The sequence below is a fragment of the Salvelinus alpinus genome, chromosome 12 (genome assembly GCF_045679555.1).
Source record: "Salvelinus alpinus chromosome 12, SLU_Salpinus.1, whole genome shotgun sequence".
Classification (NCBI taxonomy): Eukaryota; Metazoa; Chordata; class Actinopteri; order Salmoniformes; family Salmonidae; genus Salvelinus; species Salvelinus alpinus.
In genome coordinates this window covers 9,371,824-9,393,531 of record NC_092097.1, presented here as the reverse complement: position 1 = coordinate 9,393,531, position 21,708 = coordinate 9,371,824, and the positions used below count along the sequence as shown (strand labels likewise).

The 21,708-nt window shown below is 42.8% G+C and overlaps 1 pseudogene; it reads left to right on the top strand.

The window, feature by feature from the left end:
• Positions 1-21,694, top strand: part of LOC139535459 (guanine nucleotide-binding protein G(s) subunit alpha-like) — a 46,780-nt pseudogene extending 25,086 nt beyond the window's left edge.
• Positions 21,695-21,708: the final 14 nt, after the last annotated feature.

The window sequence follows — 21,708 nt, the reverse complement described above, 5'->3', positions numbered from 1 at the left end:
CCAGGGATGGCCAACCCTCCTGGGCAGCTCCTGTAGGATTTTGTTTCAGTCTAACTTAAACACATATGTTCATACTAATGATCTCGACCTCAGGATTAGCTGGCGAGTTGTGCTATAATAGGACTAGAGCAAAAGCCTGGATAGGTTAGATTTAAGCAATCATTGATGAATCTTTTCTTCTGATAGGCTAGGTGAAATGTTCACCGTATTGCTCAACAATCCAATTTCAGATCTCGATGAGGGTCTAGCGGGCAGGGCCTAGGCGTACACTTTGGCTATTGCCTGAATGAAATGAATACCTGCAATGGAAGCTAAAAAGGGTCTTCTCTAATCTGAGCAACCGGTTCTCTTCTCTAGCCATGGACTGTCCTGATCCAGTTCTCTGTGTTGTGTTGTTCTGCAGGAGTTCTATGAGCATGCAAAGAACCTATGGCAAGACGAGGGGGTGAAGGCCTGCTTCGAGAGATCCAATGAGTACCAGCTGATCGACTGTGCACAGTAGTAAGTACCCAGTCGTTGTCCCTCTGCGTAACGTGCTGTGTAACACATTCTTTGACGCTTACTCGGAATTCATATCATCAATTCAAGACTCGAACTTGAGTACAGGTTTAGTATGCACATTTTTTTCCAGTTTTTTTCTCCATTTGCAAACTTATTTTATTTGTCCAGCTGACAATGGGAACCCCAATGCACAGTATGGCGGTTGTTGAGATTGTGTCTTACAGTAGTGTGGGTATTTATTTGTGCACTTACAGGACAGGTTCATTGTGGCTGTGTTGGGAGAGGTTTTTACAGTAGAGTTTCCCCTTTCCTTCCTCCTCGGCTCCTAGCTTGTCATTTCTGGAATTCTTTGTTATCCGTCCTTTGATCTCTGTCGGGCCTGCCTCTGTTGTAAGTCATGCACTGGTCACACGAACCCAGAGTTCTTGGAAGGCAGATGCTCTTGGCGCTTTGCAGCAGATGTGATTCTGGTTAGGGATGGGTAATATATCGAATTCATTTGAGTCTTTCTAATGTATGTTTCAGCACAATGTTCCAAATGCTTGTATCGCAAGAATCAAGGTTTTACTTTCCCCCCCATTTTTATTAGTGTTTGTCTTTTTTGGTCTCGTCTCCTTCGCTTCTTCTGTGCTATGTGCACTTGTGCAACTTCCCACTCGCACACAGACCCCAAGCCCCTCCCCCCTGCCACTCACAACAACAAAGAGACTAAATATCACGTCTTCCTCTCTGACAGCAAGCAGTTTCAACTCGCTATTTGCATTTGAGGTTTGGTCCAACATAATCGGTCACATCGACACGAAACACATTGAGACATTATTTCATTAATGGAGAAGAACTTAACCTTTGTAACGATACCCTTTTTATGTCTCAACTCCCAAAATGTAGAACAGCGCAGACCCTAGTAAGACGAGAGTATCAGTGAAAATGATTGTGGAAAATTAATGCTCAGTTTCTGCCGCACGCAGCATTACAGTACCAGGTAGAGCTAGCAGCATTTTTAGCCACATACTGTTATGTGCTAGCTGTCTAGTCTGTGTTTTATAAATGCGCAAATAGCATAAAAATAGGTATTTATATAAGGAGTTGGCAACTCGTTCTCATTCTGAGAAATGAGCATCATCTTATCCAGGTATGCCACTTGATTTCAACATCTAAACAAAGTGAACAGGCTAGGTTGTTCCATCAGTTGGAGACAGTCGAGAGGGTGCATTCCTTAATTAACAGTTCAACTGTTCTACCTTGTCAACCAGCAAATAGCTCCAAGTTGGCTAGACTTTAAATATAAAAGATTAGCCCGGCTACACGCTAGCCTTGGGCTTGTGCTTGAGAGATTCTTTTTGAGACCTGTGTTCATTTTCTATAATGCCTGCTACCAGAAGTTAGTCATTATTAGTGGATGTGCGTTGTGCACGGTTCTGGTTACATTTGTAACACAATTTTTTATCTTCATGGACAGTCTTGAAAGGCAGATCAGTGATTATTGCAAAAAAAGCAGGTTAAACTATTTTTTCATAATGTAATTATTAGAGGGTCTTATGGTTGAAGGCTTGTATTTAGCCAAGGTGTAATTTTTCAAACTCTGAATTCATTTGATTATTCCCGACTGTTTGAAATGCAGTCTATTGACCTTTTTAATTGTTCAACCAAGCTTATTTAGAAAAACGTAAAACTAAATAGAGATATACAGTGCCTTCGGAAAGTATTCAGACCCCTTGACTTTTTCTACATTTTGTTAGGTTACAGCCTTATTCTAAAATTTTATTCAATTGTTTTTTTTTTCCCATCATCAATCTACACACAATACCCCATAATGACAAAGCAAAAACTGGTTTGTAGAAATTGTTGCGTTGTCTTGGCTGTGTGCATAGGGTTGTTGTCCTGTTGGAAGGTGAACCTTCATCACTGTCTGAGGTTCTGAGCACTCTGGAGCAGGTTTTCATAAAGGATCTATCTGTACTTTGCTCCACTCATCTTTGCCTTGATCCTGACTAGTCTTCCAGTCCCTGCCGCTGAAAAACATCCCCACAGCATGATGCTGCCACCATGCTTCACCGTATGGATGGTGCCAGGTTTCCTTCAGACGTGACGCTTGGCATTCAGGCCAGAGAGTTCAATCTTGGTTTCATCAGACCAGATAATCTTGTTTCTCATGGTCTGAGAGTCTTTAGGTGCCTTTTGGCAAACTCCAAGCGGGCTGTCATGTGCCTTTTACTGAGGAGGGCTTCCGTTTGGCCACTCTACCATAAAGGCCTAAATTGTGGAGGGCTGCAGAGATGGTTGTCCTTCTGGAAGGTTCTCCCTTCTCCACAGAGGAACTCTAGAGCTCTGTCAGAGTGACCATCAGGTTTTTGGACACCACTCTGACCAAGGTCCTTCTCCCCCGATTGCTCAGTTTGGCCAGGCGAGGCGAGCTCTAGGAAGAGTCTTGGTGGTTCCAAACTTATTCCATTTAAGAATGATGGAGGCCACTGTGTTCTTGGGGACCTTCAATGTTGCAGAACATTTTTGGTACCCTTCCCCAGATCTGTGCCTCGACACAATCCTGTCTCGGAGTTCTACAGACAATTCCTTTGACCTTATGGCTTGGTTTTTGCTCTGACATACACTGTCAACTGTGGAACCTTATATAGACAGGTGTGTGCCTGAGCTAAATTTCGAGTCTCATAGCAAAGGGTCTGAATACTTATGTAAATAAAGTATTTCTGTTTTTTATTTAAGACATTTTTCTTAACCTATTTTCGCTTTGTCATTATGGGGTATTGTGTGTAGATTGATGAGGAAATTGTTTTATTTAATCAATTTTAGAATAAGGCTGTATCGTAACAAAATGTAGAAAAAGTCAAAGGTCTGAATACTTTCCGAAGGCACTGTATATCGTGAATCGGCCGTAAGTTTGAAAAAAAATCGAGATATGATTTTTAGGTCATGTCGCCCAGCCCTAATTCTGGTTTGTTATTCTGTGCACCGGGATGAGACCCGCTCCTGGACCGTCAAACACAGGCAGGCAGACAGTTTCGTGCAGGCTAAATGGAGACGTACAGAGAGAGGTCTTTCCTGAATTGCGGGGTATGTATGTCAGCCCTCTCCTCCAGTCTCCCACACCCAGAAGCTCAGCAGCCCAGCCTGTGTTGTGGATCAGATGCTGGGCTGGGTGGCCAGACCGGAAGTGCTCCCCTCCCCCCGCTGTATGCTTATGTAAACGGAGCAGCCGAGAAAGAGAGAGGGAGAGCTATTTTTAACTCAAGCTAGCTGCAGAAGGAGAAAGAATGAGCGTGTGTGCGTGTGTGTGTGTGTGTGTGTTGGGGAAAGAGAGACAACTTTAGCATCATTGATGAAGGTGTTGGCATGAAATGAAAATCTCTGTCTGAGTTGGTGAGGGAATGTCAAGGCTCTCCCGCTGTAGTGTTCCCCGCTCTCTGTGGGTGTGATAAGAACTCGGCTGAGGATGTTGAAATGGCAATGCGGCCAGGCCTCAGTCAGATGGAGGCAGGCGCATGGAACACCTTCTTTTCTGTTATCGCCAGATTGTTCGGTTTTGATGTCTTCTTGGGTCTTTCTGTCACATATGTGGTTGTCTGTGTTGTTTTTAATCACGGATGTTTTGTATCTCAATCATCTTAGCAATACCAGAAAGTGAATTATTCTTAGTTTACAGTGCCACATTTTGATTGTCCAAAAACACTGAAATATACTCCACTCTGTATTTATTTCACAGCACCCATGGGATTGCATCGCGTGCCACATGTATCTGCATCATTTCATTTTATACCACATATATGATCACCCTCCTCTTATGTCAGTCACACGTCTAGAAGTATTGAAATGGCAGTTACAAGTGTTCCTTATTTGTGTTGTCAAAATGGGGTCATAGTGTATTTCTGTAACTGAGCGCCACATTTTAATTCCTCAACAATAGTGATAAAACATGCTACGTTGCAGATTCTGGAGAGAGAACTCTTACCGGATCCCGTTATGAATTGGGGGTCAATTTGGGGCGTGCCTTGAAAAGTTCAAATAGGAACATAAAGACGATACGGTAGTACAGATAGGAAACCAAACAGAGACCCAAAGTAAAATGTCAACCAATTTTGTTCTGTGGTTTAGACCAACTGAGAGCATGGTAAACCTGCATAAATCTCAGTCCTACATGAATGTCACAAAAAAAGGGTGTTTGAAATAAATGTCAATTTAAAGAAAGTGGCTCTATCCATTAGGAGTTTTGCAGTCTTGTTTGATAATTAATCTCTCAAAATGCATTTTCAATTGTTCGCTTTGGCCTAATTCTGTGTTCCATACCAAAATTGGTCAACGAGTCCTCGTTTTGCATTTGTAGCTCAGCTTTCCTGATAAGGTTTGCACCTAAACTCGCTAGATAATTGGGTGAACAAGACTGGGAAGTGAAGTTGCAATGCCGCAGAGGAGAGAGGTTGTTGAGCTGTTCCCCTCAGGCTGCTGTGGAGAGCTTTCTGTGGAAATGCCGAGGAAATGGAGCTGTGTGGAGCAGCCTAGCCGCTGTCGTATGTATCAGCTGAGCTATAGACCATTCAGTCTGGCCTGTCAATGCTCTCCACTTTTGACGCTACTATGATGTGGCGTAGCTTTCCCTCAAAGCCACACTATCTTTACTCTCTAAACACTTCTCTTGGTAAACTCTTCCCTCCCGTTCTCTCCGTCTCCAGTTTGCAGTAGTGTCTTTGCAGGGACAGAAAATGGCTGGGACTGAGTCACTGAGTCATCACATGAGGGTGGGAGGGAAGGAGAGAGGGTGGGAGGGAGGGAGGGAGGGAGGGAGGGAGGGAGGGAGGGAGGGAAGACGAGAGGGAGGGAGGCAGGGAGGGAGGGAAGGAGAGGGAGAAAGGTTTCACTGGAAACAGGGTTTGAGGAGAGTGTAGGAACGCTTTTCAAACTGAAAGCCCTGATTTTGTGTGTTTGTGTGTCCGTGTGGGTGCGCACACTGCACAAAGCATATATCAAATCATCCTTGAGTTATTTATCAAGCGGACTGCATTTCCAGCGTGAGAATAGGTAAACAGTTGTTGGTTCCAGCTGTATGGCTGTAACACTGTAGTGCGTCTCACAACTTCCCTAGTCTGCATACGTAGCTACATTGTTGAGATCTCAAGCCAGTTGTGATTTCTGGAATGCTCTCCTGTTTAGAGCCTGTGTTGCCCCTTTCCTTCCAGCATTCTGTTCTTCACAGCCCTTTTTGGGGGAGGGCTCGCCCCCTCCCTTTGCTGGCCTCTCTCCACCTTTCCCTCCCCCCTCTTCTCTCCCTGCATTTCTTTCTCTCTCTCTCCTCCTCCTCTTTTCTTTCTATGTCTGTCTCTCCCTCTCTCTGGCCCCACTCCAGTCACAGAAGATTTGGAGCTGATAGTCTATTTATAGCTCTGGTGGTTCTATCACCATGACAACCAAGCTTGAGGCCAGGGCGCCAGGGAGCTATTTTTGGAGCAGCTCTGTAATGTCAGACACAGCCTTCTCTCTCTTTTCTCTCCTTCTATCCCTCTCTATTCTGTGTCAGAGCGACTTCTGGATGTGTAGTGTAGCGTACCCAGTAAGCTAAATTATGTTGAAAAGACTTTTCCAGACGTTGACGTCAGGTGCATTTTAGGTGCTGAATGAAAGATGAAAAGACGTATTTTCCTACATATTTTCCAGACGTTGAAAATGCGTATTTTCCAAATGTGGAAAAAACATATTTTTGGGGGATTAACGGTACATTCTCAATGAACTAAGCATTAAGTCACAATAATAATTTTGCCAGCCTCAAACCCCTGTAAATCTAAGCCAGCGTTTCCCAAACTAGGTGTTGCTCTGGTTGCCGCTAGATCTAAATAGACTATAAACAGAGTGGTATCTGTTTTATTCCTACAAATTGAACTGTTTAAGCTACAAAACATTATGACCCCATCACTGAAAGATAAGACTCGCAGGAACACATGTGTTTTCTGTTTCCCTCTACAATGTTCACAAGCCTCTTTAGAACAGAGTGGACCAGACCAGGTACTACATCAGAATGAGGGGGGAAAGAACACCATCAATGATGGGGTTTTTTCTGCACATAAAATCATCCAACGTGATTGTCTGATGATCTTCTAGACCTCTCAATACCTTTCTGATGCATTTCAGTCACTTCAAACCATACTTCCTTCAGACTGAAGTACTGTCAAACTGATTTGTAACAGACTATCATAAACCTAGTCTAAACTATAAACCAAGTCTCTAAAGCCCTTGGTTTGCGATATCTAGTAAGCTAACATGTGGAAATGTTTTAAGATGGTCATGGATCTTTTAGCTATTTGATTTAGAATTTTTAGTACTTCTGTAGGTCTAACAATATATGTTTTTTTAAAGTATTTGATAATATATTGAATTCGGCGTTTAGTGGCATGCAGCATGTTGGAAGTGCTAGCTGTGACTTGTAGTGCACCACGGCGTGGGCGGTTTGGATGCAGGCCAAAATGAATTGACAACCAGATTGAAATGTGTCATGCGCCGAGGGCATATCAAAGTTCCAGAGTGGGATCTCTGCTAGTTTAAAAGATCTCTGCTAGTTTAAAAGTTAAGACCCATTATATACAGAGAAATTGGCATAGTAGGCAGTGTAACCAATCACAGCCAAACTTTGAAGCCTGATGAACACTACGATCTACAGGCTTCCGGTACATTTTTTTCCAAGTCGTAGGAAATCTGCGCCAACCTGGAGCAAAACGTAACGCCGCAGCCCGTAAAGCGTAAGCACACACTCGATTTACGGTTGATCGCTCCCGGGCATTATCACCAAGTGTGAGCCGTGCTCATAGCAGATGCGAGACATGTCCCGCTATCAGCTACTCAGAACTATAAAGGCTGACCCAGTAAAACAACACACTTCACCGCACCTATCTGTGTGACAATTAAAAAAATAACTTTCAGAAATGTTTAGTTTTCAGTCTTTTTCACCGTCTCCACACACACACAAAACGTAACACAAACATTACATCTGAATTTTTAACAGATGTGTATTTCCATCTCTGTCATATGAAACTGCTGGCATTAGACCAGTGTTTTCCCGCTACTTCCATTTTGGAATATTTGTGTGTATTACCATTTGCGCATTGCTGCGCTTATAATGTGAAGAAATAATAGTTGATCAACATTTTAAGTTAAACGTTCAGATCTGTTCCATCAGTCTCGTTGTGTTTACAGGCTATTTTTAGACCGCAGGAGGAGTATCCTACGACGCAAGCTAGATCTACTCTGGGTTTTCTAAAGCTAACCAGCTTCAGTTAGCTTCACATTCCAGCTCAGGCTTCGTATGTACTAGGGCGGTGGATATTGCTCGTCCTTCATTGAGACGATCAAAATGAAATCAAAACGAAAGAAAAGTTATCTTGCAAATTCAACAGGCTATGGTGTGAAATAGGCTTTTGGAAGTGCGATCTTTATTTTGTTACTTACTGTTAATGTCGTCTTTGGTGTGCTTATCGAAGCACAACCACAAGCACCTTTTTTCCCACTTTATGAAGTCATACAGAAGTGTTACTGTGTGTGAAGTTTAAAATGCATTCTCTCATTAATAAATGTGTAAAGTGATATATTGTAACCTATTTTTAACACAAGAAAATGTGATTAATCATATATTTAATCAGTCATCTTCCTCAAATAAAAGGGGATGATGACCAATCTTTTCAAGAGGGAGGGAATCTGATTTCATTGGTCCTCAACTTGTAGCTCATTCATTTCGTTCAGGGTGAGTGGAGGTAGCCGTGAGTTAGCCTGCCCAGGAGCAGGTTCTGAAGGATTCGTTGCCATAGAAATGTACCTGGCTAAAAGGCACACTTTCGTGGTACCGGTTATCCCGAAATGAACTCAGAGTTGACCAAATTTACCTCGCTAACGCCTCAAACCCGCTTCGTAGGATACCCCTCATGTCCACAGGGCGTCAGTTCATGTAGACTACGTGCATCGTGACATCACGTCTCGTGTGAATAAAAAAAATTTACCCCCTTTTTCGTGGTATCCAAATGGTAGTTACAGTCTTGTCTCTTCACTGCAACTCCCGTACGGACTCGGGAGAGGCGAAGGTCGAGAGCCGTGCGTCCTCTGAAACGCAACCCAACCAAGCCGCACTGCTTCTTGACACAATGCCCACTTTACCGGGAAGCCAGCCGCACCAATGTGTCAGAGGAAACACCGTACACCTTGCAATGGTGTCAGCGTGCACTGCGCCCAGCCCGCCACAGGAGTCGCTAGTGTGCGATGGGACAAGGACATCCCTGCCGGCCAAACCCTCTCCTAACCCAGACGACGCTGGGACAATTCTGCGCCGTCCAGTCATGGCCAGCTGGACTCGAACCCAAAATCTCTAGTGGCACAGCTAGCACTGCGATGCATGCCTTAGACCACTGCGCCACTCAGGAGGTGTGAATTCTTATGTGGATTATAATAAAGTGACACATCTGTAGGGGGTAGATATTTATCAATTGTTTTATCATATGTTCAAAGCAAGCAATAGACAGAATACATTATTGGTGGTCTCAGTGCCTGTGCGGTTACAGCTGCTGGCCCCGTCACAAACAGAGTTTACATGGGATCAAATCCGGCCCACTGCACTTTGACTCCCCCTCCCCCACTGTTCGATCTCTTCAATACAAGCTCAAAAATTGGGACTGCCTCACTCCTTAAAAAGTACCTTTAAGAAATAATAATAGGCTTGTATAATATAATGATAATACAGTAAGTATAATGATCTAGGCCTAATAATATGCCATTTAGCAGTGGGAGGATTTTAACATTAACACATGGGTGCAGAAAAGTGCCAGATTCTGGAATGATAATGACCAAATCATTGTCGCATGATTAAAGAGACAGGGTTGGCGCAAATTGCAGGAGAGGGGATGGTGAAATCAGCTGTTCAATCAGCTGTCAATCAACTGATGGCCCGAAATCAGCTCATCAACTCAGCCAAGGAAACACAAACAGTAGTCTATTATTGGTTTTCGCATCTTTTAGTATGTGACAAGGATAGGCTAACGGGTAGCCTACAGAATGTAGCCTATTGGAATGTAATCAAATAACAATGGGCCTCCATCGATGGCGCTAGATTATCACCAGCTGATGTCTTGTTAAACCATCAATACGCGCTAAATTCACCCGCACAGCTTATCTCAATTGCAACCATTATTGGTCACCTCATTACCGCTTCCTTCAAAAGATGATGTTGGTGTTACCTTAGTCCTGCTTGCAACCAAAGTCTTTCAAGATATGTTTGCCCACTTGTTGATATTATCATCGGAACAACTTAGTCCATTTTGAACAGACTAAGGCCTTTTTTAAAATCTATTTGACATACATTCTGTACAATAAAGTATTTCCTTGTTTACCATGGCAATCTATTGTGGCAATTTACTCAACACTTTGTATGAATGGAAACTAATGTTGGTGTAGCCTACTGTTATTATTTGATTTGTTTACTATTTGTTATCCATTAATTACAACTGTCTTTAAAAGACACGTGTCTAGGCCTCCCGAGTGGCGCAGCGGTCAAAGGCACTACAGACCCGGGTTCGATCCCAGACTGTGTCACAGCTGGCCGTGACTGGGAGACCCGTAAGGCGGCGCACAATTGGCCCAGTGTCGTCTGGGTAAGGGGAGGGTTTGCCCGGCCGGGATTTCCTTGTCCCATCGCACTCTAGTGACTCCTTGTGGTGGGCCGGGCACCTGCAAGCTGACTTCTGTCGCCAGCTGGACGGTGTTTCCTCCGACACATTGGTGCGGCTGGCTTCCTGGTTAAGCGAGCAGTGTGTCAAGAAGCAGTGCGGCTTGGCAGGGTTGTGTTTCAGAGGACGCATGGTTCTCGACCTTCGCCTCTCCCGAGTCCGTAGGGGAGTTGCAGCGATGGGACAAGACCAATTGGATATCACGAAATTGGGGAGAAAAAAAGGGGTAGAAGTACAAAAAAATAAAGTTTCTGGTATGGTAATTTCTTATAAAGATTGGGGGTAAAATATCCCTAGATTGTCCATATTTGTAATGTTAATGAAATCAAGTAATTGGGTTGGGGGATTGCCTTATTTGTCCCAGAAGGAAATGGGATGGAATCGAACCCACGCCGATACTGAAGGCCTATATGTGCGCGCTGAAGGCAATGGCCCTAACCACTAGACCTCCACAGTCCATAATTTAACTAAATTGACAGTTCATTTGTAACCTTAGGTTTGCTAGAAACCGTCAGATGTCCTCTTTTTTTGATAATATATACTGTAGATCTGAAAATCATGGGCTTTCACATGCCATTGCGTTCCATTTCGTAGGCTACCTCACTATTCTCAATTTCATCTTGTCTTTACATCTGATATTATAGGCCTATTATGTGCAATTGGTTTTGATAGGCTACAGTAGGCTATAGTTTAGGTGTAGTAAAGTTCTAACATCTGTAGGGAAAAACCTCAACTTAACCTGACTAACAGGTTGTTACATCAATATAATTTCAACATAATCAGCAGAACAATGTGTACGTTGAAATTGCGTTGGGAATTCCACGTAGAAACCTAACAAATAGTTTTCATCCTATATTCATCTATTGGGAGGTTGAAGTTAAGTTGAATTTCATATCTGATTTGACATTGTTTCGGTGTTGATCGTAAAATGGTTGTTTTGAATCAACGTCTTTGTTTCGACATCATGCCATCTTGAGAGGTACATTGAAATAAAATGTGAAGCCAAAGTCCAACAATTCCTGCCTGAACAGTGGCTCCTACTGGTTAATGAGGGGAAATGTACTTCAGTGAGAACAAGTCTACCATCTAGATGCCTACCTCTATGTACCCTAGCAACACGCATGCCCCGCCCACCTGAGGATCTGTCTTTTCCAGCCATCTATTTCCTGTGTTTGAGGGGTGCAGAATCCACCTGTCACTTCAATCTCGCTGGATTGATTGCTTTCTTTTTACTCCTGCGACTCTGTCTTGCTAGTGCCTGTTGTTTTTCCCCGTTAGCGTTAAGACTGCAAACATGTGTGTAATGACCTGTCAAACACACCCCGGTAATGGCTGTGGGAGACATTGGGCTCAATGGGAGACATTGGATTTCTGTTGAATCTATAAGAACGCTAAAGCTTAGTCTGGGTTTTAACACACCGTCTCCACACTTACATCACGAGAAAGAGAAGAAAGATCACTTTATTTTGCTGTTTTTTTGGCGGGGGTGGGATTGAAGAAGCAATCATTTAGAACACTTGAAATGTTTACAAATGAGATTTGTAAAATGAACACTTGAATTATAGTGGTATTATGTCTGATCTCGCAAACAATGTACAGTATGTTTAGATAGGTGTAATCTAGAGCCAAGTGTGTTGAAATTTGTATCCTGCTATTGACACACTTATGCAAGAGAACATGACAAAAACTGTGATTAATGAGGCAGTCTAGACAGTGCAGGTGAGTGCTGGTAGGGTAGACAGAGAAGGTGAGTGCTGGTAGGGTAGACAGAGCAGGTGAGTGCTGGTAGGGTAGACAGAGAAGGTGAGTGCTGGTAGGGTAGACAGAGCAGGTGAGTGCTGGTAGGGTAGACAGAGCAAGTGTTTGGTGGTTGCAGCTCTGGTCCTTCCCTTTATGTTAATTTATTCATATGCAAATCCACCCATTGTATTTATGCAAATTATTGAAAAGAATACCTGATATAGTAAGAAAATATATATTTGAGTGCAATCTAAGAAAGAAAAAAGAGACATTTTACAATAAATTGAATACCTGAATCCCCACCAAAATCTCCCAAATGTTTTGTCCGTGCCAGTAAACTGTTTTATGGGCTATAATTCGGTCAATATCTGTTGTATTATAAAAATTCTAAAAGTTTGGAGAATCTTCATCCATTGTCCAACTGTTGCATTTATAAGAATTGTTTTTAAAAGCTTTTAACAATTTTTGTGACTGTTGCTAATGTACCCTGTTTAGCTTTGGAAACAAGCTGCGTTCGATTCAGCTGAGCTATCATGTCAATACATTTAGACATTGATCAGCTTCCATACTTATTTGTGTAGACTACCTAAATAACATTGACATCTGACTTGCCCCAAAGGACACTATCATTTCAATGTGAAGCTAGGTATACCATCATTCGTCCATGGTTGATTGGATCTTTTGAAGTTTAGAAGTAGTTACCATTAGCCCTATAAGTAGGATACCAAATTCATGATATTAATAATAAACTTTTACGTTTTGATATTGTCCTTTATAAGAAAAACCTTTGAATGAGTAGGTGTGTCCAAACTTTTGATTGGTACTATCTATCTATCTATATATATATAATGTATGTACAGTGCCTTCAGACCCATTGACTTTTCCCAAATCTTCTTAGGTTACAGTCTTATTCTAAAATGGATTAAATATACTTTTTTCATTGCAATCTACACACACTACCCCATAATGACAAAGTGAAAAAAGAGGTTGACATTTTTGCTAATTTATGTAAATAAGTTTTTATTTATTTGCTTTTATTTGAGACTCAAAATTGAACTAAGGTGCATCCTGTTTCCATTGATCATCCTTGATGTTTCTACAACTTGATTGGAGTCCACCTGTGGTAAATTCAATTGATTGGGCATGATTTGGAAAGGCACACACCTGTCTATATAAGGTCCCACAGTTGTCAGTGCATATCAGAGCAAAAACCAAGCCATGAGGTTGAAGGAATTGCCCATAGAGTTCCGAGACAGGATTGTGTCAAAGGCACAGATCTGGGGAAGGGTTCCAAAACATTTATGCAGCATTGAAGAACACAGTGGCCTCCATCATTCTTAAATGGAAGAAGTTTGGAACCACCAAGACTCTTCCTAGAGCTGGCCGCCCAGGCCGGAACTGAGCAATCGGGGGGAGAAGGGCCTTGGTCAGGGAGGTGACCAAGAACCCGATGGTCACTCTGACAGAGCTCCAGACTTCCTCTGTGGAGATGGGAGAGCCTTCCAGAAGGACAACCATCTCTGCAGCACTCCACCAATCAGGCCTTTATTGTAGAGTGGCCAGGAGGAAGCCATTCCTCAGTAAAATGTACATGACAGCTCGCTTGGAGTTTGCCAAAAGGCACCTAAAGACTCTCAGACCATGAGAAACAAGATTCTCTGGTCTGGTGATTGAACTCTTTGGCCTCAATGCCAGGCGTCACATCTGGAGGAAACCTGGCACCATCCCTACGGTGAAGCATGGTGGTGGCAGCATCATGCTGTGGGGATGTTTTTCAGCGGCAGGGACTGGGAGACTAGTCAGGATCGAGATGACAAAGATGAACGGAGCAAAGTACAGAGAGATCCTTGATGAAAACCTGCTGCAGAGCACTCAGGACCTCAGACTCAGGCAAAGGTTCACCTTCCAACAGGACAACAAAGCACACAGCCAAGATAATGCAGGAGTGGCTTTGGGACAAGTCTCTGAATGTCATTGAGTTGCCCAGCCAGAGCCCGGACTTGAACCCGATCAAACATCTCTGGAGAGACCTGAAAATAGCTGTGCAGGGACGTTCCCCATCCAACCTGACAGAGCTTGAGATGATCTGCAAAGAAGCATGGGAGAAACTCCCCAAATACATGTGTGCCAAGCTTGTAGCGTCATACCCAAGACTCAAGGCTGTAATCACTGCCAAATGTGCTTCAACAAACTACTGAGAAAATGGTCTAAATACTTATGTAGATGTGATATAAGTTTGTTTTTTAAATATATTTGGGGGAAAAAATTTGAGTTTGCTTTGTCATTATGGGGTGTTGTGTGTAGGTTGGTGAGTAAAAAAATAACAATTTCATCATTTTTAGAATAAGGCTGTAACCTAACAAACTGTGGAAAAAGTCGAGGGGTCTGAATACTTTCCGAATGCACTGTATAAAGACGACATCCTTGAAATACTTTTGAGTTCACCAAACAAGTTATAGAAAATATACAAATAATATTCAGGACAAACGTCCGTCTGCCACCAATATAACTACACCAGGTTAGTGTATCTACTTGTAGCAGTGTGGGCTGAACTGTTACTGGGGCAACACTATTATTCAGTCTGACTACTGGGGAGGGTTATTATTGGACGAGCTCTATTAATAGGGAGAAATTCTATAATTGAGATGTGTATTTGGACTGGATCTGTGGACACATCAGAGCAGTTGTGGTATGAGACCAGCCTCACCACTCAGTCCCAAGAGGGAGGTGGTAGCTTGCTGGTTCTGCATGCGTGTGGGGATGTGTGTGTCTGTGTGGAGAGAGTGAGCGTGTGTGTGTGTGTGTGTGTGTGTGTGTGTGTGCGTGCCTGCCTGCCTGTCTGTCTGTCTGTCTGTCTGTCTGTCTGTCTGTCTGTCTGTCTGTCTGTCTGTCTGCACAACCTCCTCCTTCCTCTCTCTCTCTCTGTGTGACCTGCAGCCCTCCTGTCATATTTCACCCTAGTGTGTCACATTCCTGGTTATCTCAGGGGAGGGGGGGTTACGTACCTCTGGCCTGAGAGGCAGGCAGGCAGAACACTGATTCTCCATGGTGGGGTACTGGACGTGAGGTGGGTTACCAGGCCTCCCTATTCCAAAAGCAAGTCTCCCTGGAGATCTTCAATAATGCCCTGAATCATTGCACTTCACTGTGGAAATGAGCTGTTTTCCATTTATTTCACACAGCAATCATTGCGTTTGATTAGGACGACACAACACACAAGGCCGCTCTGATGTATAGCATATGTCCATGGTGTGAGGTTAGGCTTGTCACACCATTCTAGCAAGACCCTCTGCCCAATTGACTGGACCAATGACGACAGTCCACACCAAGGGTCCACATGTAGAAAAAAGGGAGGGCCTCTTCCTCTTAGGATGGAGGGGTGGATCCGATTGGCCTCTGCTGGCTGACGACAAGTCACATCAGTCAGTCGTCTATAGACCATTAGCTCTCTAAATTCAGCATAAACATGTTTCATGGTTGAACTGTGTGAATCTAACATTTAAAGTCTTCCCCTCCCCCTCACTATTACTACTACAGCAGCTCCATTGACTACAGTGCCTGACAGAGCAAACGCCTGGTGACTCACACTGCAAGCCTCTGTGATCTTGCTGTGCAGGAAAAATTGACACTCCCTCTGCTGGTCGTTTGTGGAAGTGTTCTCCATCTTTTTTGCTTTACTGGTTGGGGACTGTAACCTCCCTCGCCTAGTCTTAGTCTGTCTGGTATGGAATTTACCAGAGGTGGAATGCCCACCAATGTCATCTTGAAAATGTGTATGGTCTGGTCAGTCTGACAGGCCTATTTATTGCCTTACCTCCTTACTCTTCTACATTTGCACACACTGTACATAGATTTTTCTATTGTGTTATTGACTGTACGTTTGTTTATCCCATGTGCAACTCTGTGTTGTTGTTTTTGTCGCACTGCTTTGCTTTATCTTGGCCAGGTCGCAGTTGTAAATGAGAACTTGCTCTCAACTGGCCTACCTGGTTCAATAAAGGTGAAATAAAAAAAATGTATGGTTAAACATTGTGTGGTTGTGGTTGCACCTCCATGTCTCCCCTGCAGCTGGCTGAACTCAGCCCTGAGTTCACAGACAGATAACAGGAATGTAATGTCTCAAATACAGCCATAACACGCATTGGGGTTTTGGTATTATACAACAGTTCTGGTTTGACAATTTTTGATGCTTGGTCATTTGGGGTACTGTGTGGAGTTTGGTCATCTGTAGCTCAGGAAAGAGGAATATTGTTATGTCGCGCAAATTAGTCATTTCTGCTCATTTTTATACACATTATACTCTGTCCTTAGCTGTCAAGTGTGTAATCTATTCTGCTTCCGCCTTTTACAGCTTTTTAGACAAGATTGAAATTGTGAAGCAGAGTGACTACACTCCCACTGATCAGGACCTGTTGAGATGCAGAGTACTGACTTCAGGGATCTTCGAGACAAGATTCCAAGTGGACAAAGTCAATTTTCAGTGAGTTTGATGGTTCGGCCATTTTTCTTTTCAATGCAAGATTATTGTCAGTAAACTGTTGATCCCTTTGTGTTACTTGTTATCAGTTGATCTATTGGGCAGTAAGTAACTCTGTCTTTTCTCCACGTCCAGTATGTTTGATGTTGGAGGTCAGAGGGACGAACGCCGAAAGTGGATTCAGTGTTTTAATGGTAAGGCCTCCGTACTACCCAATACCGTTGTATTTCTTCCCACCAATAAGTGTATAGCAAATGGCATGGGGATGCAGCCACCTTCACATCCATGAACATGTCCTGTATCATGTCTAACCCAGTGATGATTCTCTCTCCTTGTCTGTCCCTCCAGATGTGACGGCCATTATATTCGTGGTGGCCAGCAGCAGCTACAACATGGTGATCCGGGAAGACAATCAGACCAACCGATTGCAGGAGGCCCTCAACCTCTTCAAGAACATCTGGAACAACAGGCAAGACCTCTCAATGCTCTCTCCCCCTTTCAGGCCTCTCCCCCTTTTAGGCCTCTCCCCCTCTCTTCCCACTCACAAACCCATTCCTGTCCTTGACATACTGTATTGTTGTGTTAATCCCAGCCACAGCAGTTGCCGATATGGACTTTTTTCCTTTTGTGCTCATTTAAAATGCAATGCGCCACAATAAAATGTAATTTCTGGCCTAGGTCTATGATTTGTAGAACCATGGTGTGCTGTGTAAATGTATTAGTCATTGACTTGAATACGTCTACCTCAACTCACTTTGTTGATGTTTCTCTCCTCAGGTGGCTACGGACCATTTCTGTCATCCTCTTCCTGAACAAACAGGACCTGCTAGCAGAGAAGGTGTTGGCAGGGAAATCTAAAATTGAAGAGTATTTCCCAGAGTTTGCACGCTACACTACGCCAGATGATGGTAAGGGAAATACAGTAATACTCTTGATCAACTCTCTACTGTAACTATTCAAGGCTGTCAAGATCGTTTTTTTGTTGTTGTTGTTAATCTGTAAACGTAACAATTTGTAATAATATAACTTGGAACCGTTTGGAACTTTTTGCGACGTGATGGGCACAACACTTCTCTGGTGAAGAATGAATCTTGTTGGCATGGATTATGTTACTGATCGAAATGAAAATGTCTAGGATACAGTGATCAGACATGATGATTATATCAATGATTTGGTCTATTTGTCCTTCTCAACCAGCAACACCAGAGCCAGGGGAGGATCCTCGTGTCACAAGGGCAAAGTACTTCATACGTGATGAGTTTCTGGTACATGCCTTTAATGTCCATTCACCTTTTTTGTTAGCCTTTTTTGTCTGAGACTGTGTGTACCAATGTGCACACAGCCCTATGTTGTTATGAATCCCTTCTCTTCTTTGTGGCCTTTTCAGAGGATCAGCACAGCCAGTGGAGACGGAAGGCACTATTGTTATCCCCATTTCACCTGCGCAGTGGACACTGAAAACATCCGGCGCGTCTTCAACGACTGCCGAGACATCATTCAGAGGATGCACCTACGACAATACGAGCTCTTGTGATGGGAGTGGGAGGAGAGACTCCCGGTGTACTGCCGGTGTTCTGCCTATCCTTGTCCAGTTAGTCCCCTCGTCACTCAACCAACCCTCTCCTTCCATTCTGACAAACAAACACCTTCTCCTTGGGACACTGTGTTTCAAATAAAGAAAGTGACAACAGACTCCTAAACACAGTGCCGTAGCAGTAACAAGCCAGAACTGCGGAACTCTTCACTGCACTTTGAACCTGTGCTCAGGACTGCAATCCATGGCTCGTTCTCGATCTCTCTCAAACATACACAACCACACACTCACACGTGCGGAAACCCTCTCTAATTTTCAGTGTCTCCCATTCATTCTTCTACTTGGAAATATCCCCGGCACACACTGGGACAAGAACACACACAGACACACGCTTTTACCTTGTCCTACTGTTTTCAGCCTTGAAAAGCTAAAGTGCAGTGCCTGAGTTACTCTGGCGACATCGCAGTTCTCGAGAGATCCAGTATATGCATACGTGCCGAAGCAGGACCCTGGGAAGGAAACGATGGACAAATTGAAAGGATGGAGGAAAGTAACGAATAAAGAGGCGGGTTGTGAGCATACTATGCCTGGGGATGGATGCATGAGTGTGACTCGGACACAAGACTGTCACATGACTTTTACTTCTGGAATCAATGAGGAGGAAAGGCAAAAACATACAATGCATTAATTCATGCAAACAGTGAACTTGATGCAGTGCAAAAAAATCCAAGCTATATATATATATATATATATATATATATATATATATATATATATAGAGAGAGAGAGATATTTATATATGTATGTATGTGTGTGAACAAGTCAAAAAAATTGTACACACCTACTCATTCAAGGGTTTAAGGGTAGAATAATAGTGAAGACATCAAAACTATGAAATAACACATATGTAGTAACCAAAAAAGTGTTAAACAAATCAAAATATATTTGATATTTGAGATTCTTCAAAGTAGCCACCCTTTCCCTTGATGACAGCTTTGCACACTCTTAGCATTCTCTCAACCAGCTTCACCTGGAATGCTTTTCCAACAGTCTTGAAGGAGTTCCCACATATGCTGAGCACTTGTTGTGTACTTTTCCTTCACTCTGTGGTCCAACTCATCCCAAACCATCTCAATTGGGTTGAGGTCGGGTGACTGTGGAGGCCAGGTCATCTGATGCAGCATTCCATTACTCTCCTTCTTGGTCAAATATCCCTAACACAGTCTGGAGGTGTGTTTTGGGTCATTGTCCTGTTGAAAAACAAATGATAGTCCCACTTTGCGTAAACCAGATGGGATGGCGTGTCGCTGCAGAATGCTGTGGTAGCCATGCTGGTTAAGTGGGCCTTGAATTCGAAATAAATCAGTGTCACCAGCAAAGCACCATCACACCTCCTTCTCCATGCTTCACGGTGGGAACCACACATGCGGAGATCATCCATTCACCTACTCTGTGTCTCACAAAGATGCGACGTTTGGAACCAAAAATCTCTCATTTGGAATCATCAGACCAAAGGACAGATTTCCACCCGTCTAATGTCCATTGCTCATGTTTCTTGGCCCAAGCAAGTCTCTTCTTATTGGTGTCCTTTAGTAGTGGTTTCTTTGCAGCAATTCCACCATGAACGCCTGATTCACACAGGCTACTCAGAACAGTTGATGTTGTGATGTGTCTTTACTTGAACTCTCTGAAGCATTTATTTGGGCTGCAATCTGAGGTGCAGTTAAATCTAATGAACTTATCCTCTGCAGCAGAGGTAACTCTGGGTCTTCCTTTCCTGTGGCGGTCCTCATGAGAGCCAGTTTCATCATAGAGCTTGATGGTTTTGCGACTGCACTTGAAGAAACTTTCAAAGTTCTTGAAATGTTCTGTATTGACTGATCATCTCTTAAAGTAATGATGGACTGTCATTTCTCTTCGCTTATTTGAGCTGTTCTTGCCATAATATGGACTTGGTCTTTTACCAAACATGGCTATATTGTGTATACCTCCCCGACCTTGTTACAACACAACTGATTGGCTCAAACGCATTAGGAAGGAAAGAAATTCCACAAATTAACTTTTAACAAGGCACACCTGTTAATTGAAATGCTTTTCAGATGACTACCTCATGAAGCTGGTTTAGAGAGTGCCAAAAGTGTGCAAAGCTGTCATCAACGCAAAGGGTGGCTACTTTGAAGAATCTCATATATAAAATATTTTGATTTGATTAACAGTTTTTTGGTTACTACATGATTCCGATATTCCAAATAGTAAAAATAAAGCAAAACCCTTCAATGAGTAGTTGTGTCCAAACTTTTGACTGGTACTGTATATGTATGTATGTATGTGTATATATGTATGTGTGTGTGTATATATGTGTGTGTGTGTGTGTGTATGTGTGTGTGTATATATGTGTGTGTGTGTGTGTATATATATATATATATATACACATGTATGTATGTGTATATGTATACATACACACACACATGTATGTATATACACACATATATGTATATGTATACATATACACATACATACGTGTGTATATATATATTTATATATATATATTCCTGTAAAAACACAAGTCAACTTTTAAGTTCATTGGTCCCCCATATTGTGTGTTGGTGTACACTATGTGTGCGATCTGCCTTTGTGCACCATTTAACCCTGATTCTCCTGTTTCCTACCTCCCAAATCACCCCTTCCCTTCTCCCTACCTTCCTGCTGCTACCCAAGTCCAGCACCTTAAACATTAACTATTTTCAACATGTGGGGATTATAGGAGCGGTTTTATTTAATAAGGATAAAATAACAGCAAAAAAACAGAAAGAAATAGTTGAGGAAGCAAAAGATAGACATGACACACACAGAGTCCGGCCCTCATCACTTACTGTACGCCTTCACATCCCTGTCTTTTTCCCTGCCACCTCTCCTCTCTCCCAGCCTCTGAGCTTTCAGTATGTCTGTCTTTATTTTACTGCTGGACTATTATTCTTGTACAGACTGAAAAATGTATTATTTTGTACAACTTTATTGGAAAAAAATGACTTGTAGAAGATCCCTGTGCCTTGATCACGACTGTACGTGTAAAATGAGCTAAGATGTAAGGTATGTTTCACTGCGGTGTACAGCTAGCAGGCCTCAGCCGCCCCCTGTGATGGTGCACCCTGGGTAGGGGTGGGGTCGGGGGACGAGGCTGCCGTCTGTTGCTTAGTTTCCATTTTCCCACATTTGTTTGTTCATTTATTAATTTGTTTTTCTTTACTTTCCTCTGGTTTATATAAAATAGGATTGAAAGAAGAAAAAGAAGCAGACATGCCACCCTAATGTTGTGTAGTAAAATATTGAACTCTACCACAATTTAATATATATAAAATATATTTCAGATTGTATATTTTATGTACACTGAGTGTACTAAACATTAAGAACACATTCAAACATTCAAAACAACCTCAATTTGTAGGGGCATAGACTCTACAAGGTGTCGAAGGCATTCCACAGGGATGCTGGCCCATGTTGACTCCAATGCTTCCCACAGTTGTGTCAAATTGGCTGGATGTCCTTTGGGTGGTGGTCCATTGTTATACACATGGGAAACTGTTGAGTGTGAAAAACCCAGCAGCATTGCAGTTCTTGACACAAACCAGTGCGCCTGGCTCAAGGCTTAAAAATCTTTCTTTAACCTGTTCCTCCCCTTCATCTACAATGATTGATGTGGATTTAACAAGTGACATAAATAAAGGATCATAGCTTTCACCTGGATTCAACTG